General features: G+C 41.3%; 1 long non-coding RNA gene across 2 annotated transcripts in view; it reads left to right on the plus strand.

The window, feature by feature from the left end:
• Positions 1-911: 911 nt before the first annotated feature.
• The window catches only part of LOC138854431 (uncharacterized), a 70,085-nt gene continuing 65,419 nt past the window's right edge, over positions 912-5,577 (plus strand). Inside the window, exons 1-2 of one of the 2 annotated variants that reach the window (XR_011393638.1) lie at positions 912-1,591; positions 1,681-1,858. This is a non-coding gene — a long non-coding RNA (uncharacterized lncRNA). Of the gene's footprint in view, positions 1,859-5,577 lie in introns of both variants that reach the window. The other variant, XR_011393637.1, reaches the window with a different exon arrangement.

The raw sequence follows: 5,577 nt of genomic DNA on the forward strand, positions 1-5,577 counted from the left end.
AGAGTACTCAACCTACTAGCGTCATACAGTGCTTGGAGGAATGAAAGACTATCAGACTGAATCTAAAACCCTTCGTCCTGTGCCTCTGCCTTAAGCTACAAAATTGACCATTGTCTCTCATGGTTGAAGGAATGATCACCTCAGACTACCTCCCCACTTCTACTGTCTCTATTATTGTAAGCATCTCTGTATTCGACTGATGAACCTGGTACGTAGGAAAAACTTGTCGTTACTTCTCAAGCATCTAGGAACCCCCTCCTCAAAAAAAAAAAAAAAAAAATCCGCAAGTCCACAGCATAGCTTTTGTTCCCACTATATAACTATCATGTAGAATGTGGTAATAGCACACTGCAGGTGTATCTGATTTTATTAAGCAAAAAAAAAAAAAAGGAATTGTATGCAGAACACCGATATTTCGACAACACTAGAAACTATTCCTCGCATCCACTCCAACCAGATTCATCAAGGCTGAGGTACTGAACATCTGTAACTATCTTCTGTATATACAATTCCGTAAGACTTCTGTTTATGTTCCTGCATTGTATTGACAAAGTAGCTGGTGGGCGAAACGTCTACAAATAAATATACCCAAATATGGTACAAGTGTGTTATTCACCAATTTTGTTCACAAGTCTACCAGCCAGTCAAGTGAGCACTGGAATGACGGTTATTTCGAAGCTCGTAGGGAACCAGTCTTCACACTTCACAAACAATTCCCGACTGTCGATTCAGAACCACTTTGAATCGACAGTTTAACCTTAAATGGGCTTCATCAAGTACATTTTAAGCCCCCACTCTGGGTGATAAAGCTGCAATGTGGGTGAACATCGCAAAAATAAAAGATTTCCCCCAGCTTAGGGTCTTCGAGTCACCTCTAGTCAGCTTACTCCTCAGTCTTCCTTCCTCTTGCCTGGGCTGAGGTTTTTAGCGCACCGCAATTATAATACACCCACCACTCTCCTCCCGGTCTTCCATTAACTCCCTAATACAACAAAAAAAGCATCACTCATTTTTCATCAAAGCCATATAGTTGAGAACAGCAGAATTGAAGTTGATCGAGGGCTCTGTTCCTTTTATATTTAATAATTGATACCTCTGAGGTCGTACCATTAATAAATAGAAGAGAGCCAGTGACGATGCGGCTCACTTATCTGAACTTCGCTGCATCATGTTATAAATCTCTGGCTGTTAAAGGCTCATTTAAAATTTGATACACAGTTATTAATTTGAGAATGAAGGATGATCTTAAAGGCGTTCTGTCTTTATATTTACTTATTACCATGCCCAGCTTTTCCTCTCAGAACAGTGGTGATAGTGACTGGCCGGCAGAGATCATTACGCTAAATCTGCTACATAAACATATGGTTTTAAAAAACTTATTTCAGGATTCAGATGCGATATTTATAATTGGAATGATGGCACATTTTCAACTTCATTGTTTTCTTTATTTACTGGCGTCCCTGTGAAGGAGATTAGAAAAAAGTACACTGGTTTTAATGGCACCTTTTGGTGTCGTAAGAGATAAATAAATGGGCACTGAAAACATTTAAATTGTTGGAGAGGTGGCGAACACAGTAAATTTTAGCGAGAGGTGTGTATCTTTCAGCGTGTGTAAATACTGTGAGTTTATCGTAATCCATATTTTAGCAACACACGGATTTTTAAACTCTATTCCCCCAGGTGAACTGCAACTTCAATGCCTCGAGTGAAGTCGATAGGTTTTAAACGTAAAAGGAACTCTAACTGGTAACTCCTGATCGCTGTCACCTGTCGAGTGTAGTCACTTCTCAACCAGTCAGTAGTTAACATCTGCCCCACCATCTGGTGCTACACAGTGATATAACTATAAATCACTATAGTAAGTAAACGTGTGTGTCAACCCTTCGTTGCTATTCTCCAGGTAAACCGTCATTATCTTTTTCAGACTGATCCACCTGGTAAGTAAGTTTATATGTGTTTTTATGTATTAATTACACGGGAAGAGGTTACTACCTTCTTTACCCTTGGCATTTTAATTGCCTTGTATAATACGCATGGTATACCAGAGAAGGATTATACCCCAAGGTATATTCAGTATGTATACCTCCTTGTACAGTGTGTTTATTAGCGTCTATTGTAGGAAATAAAGCAATCGTCCTGTTTTTGAACATGTAATCTAAACAACCCAAAGCAGTCGATAGGCCTTAAACCCAAAGCACTAAATTTTGTCTACAAAATATAGTAATACTCTTGGCTCCCTCAGCACAAGAAGGTGGCTGAAAAAACAAACACAAATACAGGATAATGCGATCCTCTATTGACTACGTTTCTCCCATACAGTGGACTTTATCAAGTCACAAACAGATCACAGGAGGGTGGCTGGGGACGGGAGGGTTGCAACACACCTCTGTCTCTTCCATTATCCTGAAAACCCTTGGCCATTATAAACCTCTTCTGAAATAAGACTCATTGATTACATCCAAAATGAAGGCAGATATTGAGTCGTTATCCAATAAACATTAACGTCTTTTTCTCGGCCCTCAATACTACACGATTTATTATCGTGCCGTAAATCTCTGGCCTTTTAAAAAACTCATTTAAATTTGAGAGTTACGATGATCAGGAGGAAGTGTGGACAATAGGTACTATGCAATTTACCCACGAGGTCAGGAACGGGAGAGCGATCGTAACGCCTTTTGTCAGCGACTGTAGCACCTTTTTCTTACCATGGATTACAGCACCATTTTTCAGAAATGGCAGCACCTTTTGTCCGAGTGCAACACTTTTGTCCGAGTGCAACACCTTATACAAAAGTTTGTCTTGATGCTAAACAAATGCTAAGTTCTTTTATTATATTTATAACAAACCGATCAATTATTAGAATTTTATCCCCAGTATTAACTTCATGGTCCCATTTACTAACAATGAGCAAAACGTGCAGTTCCCGAGGTTTCCGACCCAGCCGCTAAATGAGCTAATCCATACCTATTAAACCAGCAGACCCGGCAAGGAAAAAAACCATAACATTCAGATATAGAACGAATTGTTTTTCCTGCCTTTCATTCTTTTGTGTGAGTGTGTTGAAGAGTAAGTGTGAGTTTTAAAAGTGAGGGACTGACAAAGGGCGAGGGGTTATAGATTTTTGTGACAGTGAGACGGACTGTAGCAGAGGTGCAGTAGTGAATAGGAGTGCAGAGTTGCAGAAATATTTGAATGAAGCACTGATAGATGTGTATAAACCATACCACGGGCGGGATTTGAACCCGCGGTCAAAGAGTCTCAAAACTCCAGACCGTCGCGTTAGTCACTGGTATGGTTTGTTTACAATCGTGTCATTATGGTTTCGTGAGTCAGATGTGTATAGTTGGTTAAGTGGGGGTTAACTGCATGTTATCTGTTACATAAGAACATAAAGAAGGAACACTGCAACAGGCCTACTGACCCATGCGAAGTAGGTCCATGCCACCCTCCCCCCCCCCCCCACCCGGCCAAGAACAATGGTTTTTCAAACCATTCATCACAATGACCACCTAGTCAGGTCACTTCCACTTACGGAAGGAGCACGGCACCAGACCTGGTAGCCCAAGCTAGTCAGGTCCAACTCACACCCACTTATGTATTTATCCAACCTATTTTTAAAGCTACACAACGTCTTAGCTTCTATGACGGCACTCGGGAGTTTGTCCCACTCATCCACAACTATTACCAAACCAGTGCCCACTAGGCAAGAATACTTTAAGTAAAAGGACACAAGTGCAACTAATGTGACATTTTATTGTGGCAACGTTTCGCTCTCCAGGAACTTTATCAAGCTTTACAATACACTCTCGGGGTGGTATAAATCTTGGTAATAAATACCGACAAGTTGGTTTAGAAAGACACGTAAGCAAACACTATAACATATTTATTAGAAAACGTTTCGGTCCTGGGACCTTGATCACTTCTAACATACAGAGGTAGAAAGACATTATATATATAGGCGGAGAGTATAGTGCTGAGGATGTCATAAGTGAGATGTGACGCACATAGAGTGACCTGACCGCGGGAATGGTCATAAGAACATAAGAATGGAGGAACACTGTAGAAGGCCTACTGGCTCATGCGAGGCATGTCTGTGTTAAGTAAGTAAGTAAATAAGAACAGGTAACCTCAGTTACATGAATTATCATACATAGCAGGATGGGTAGAGAACGAAAAAATCAGACATGTGACTCCTGTCCATTGTTGGGTTGGTGCTGCTTAAGTATCATGTATGCCAATGTTTTTGAAATTTTGTAGTTTCCAGTGTTGCGTTCTATAGTGCCGGTGACGGCAACACTGGAAACTACAAAATTTCAAAAACATTGGCATACATGATACTTAAGCAGCACCAACCCAACAGGAGTCACATGATTTCATTGTCTACCCGTCCTCATCATAGATAGAGGTTGTTCTGATTAATACCTGCCTCGCATGAGCCAGTAGGCCTTCTACAGTGTTCCTCCATTCTTATGTTCTTATGACATTCCTCAGGTCACGTGCGTCACATCTCACTCTCCGCCTATATATATAATGTCTTTCTACCTCTGTATGTTAGAAGTGATCAAGGTCCCAGGACCGAAACGTTTTCTAATAAATATGTTATAGTGTTTGCTTACGTGTCTTTCTAAACCAACTCTCGGGGTGTATATGCCCTCTGAGACACGCAAAGTTCCTCGTATATATGAGAGAGGTTAGGTAAGATTTATCAGGAAACAGGATAAGTATTTCCTAACGCTGATCTGTCATATGATGACTCGCACCTGGAACTTTTGGTCATCTGACCGAGGCCTTCGGCTGGCTTACCGGTCCACTCCTTTAAAAATTAGGGTTATAAGTATATATGAAAGAGATGCGGGAGTCGGCTACACGGGTGGGGGGGAGGGATTTTAGAGGGGTGTGGAAATGAGTTGTAAAGATATGAGTGAGTTTTATGAGTGTGGGAGGTGTTGGGGGATTAGTTATAGAGTAGAGGAGAAATATCACTCTCAGATGTTCGGAGATCAGCTCTCTGAAACGGGAGAGTAGTAGATAGAGGAGCTGTAACTCAACCTCGCTCATAAACTGAGGAAGGATATAGGAAAGTCAGGAAGGATATAGGAAAGTACTGGTTTGGTAATAGAGTTGTGGATGAGTGGAACAAACTCCCAAGTACCGTTATAGAGGCCAGAACGTTGTGTAGCTTTAAAAATAGGTTGGATAAATACATGAGTAGATGTGGGTGGGTGTGAGTTAGACCTGATAGCTTGTGCTACCAGGTCGGTTGCCGTGTTCCTCCCTTAAGTCAATGTGACCTGACCTGACTAGGTTGGGTGCATTGGCTTAAGCCGGTAGGAGACTTGGACCTGCCTTGCATGGGCCAGTAGGCCTTCTACAGTGTTCCTCCATTCTTATGTTCTTATGACATTCCTCAGGTCACGTGCGTCACATCTCACTCTCCGCCTATATATATAATGTCTTTCTACCTCTGTATGTTAGAAGTGATCAAGGTCCCAGGACCGAAACGTTTTCTAATAAATATGTTAGTGTTTGCTTACGTGTCTTTCTAAACCAACTCTCGGGGTGTATATGCCTCTGAGA

The sequence above is a fragment of the Cherax quadricarinatus genome, chromosome 59, assembly GCF_038502225.1.
Source record: "Cherax quadricarinatus isolate ZL_2023a chromosome 59, ASM3850222v1, whole genome shotgun sequence".
Taxonomy (NCBI): domain Eukaryota; kingdom Metazoa; phylum Arthropoda; class Malacostraca; order Decapoda; family Parastacidae; genus Cherax; species Cherax quadricarinatus.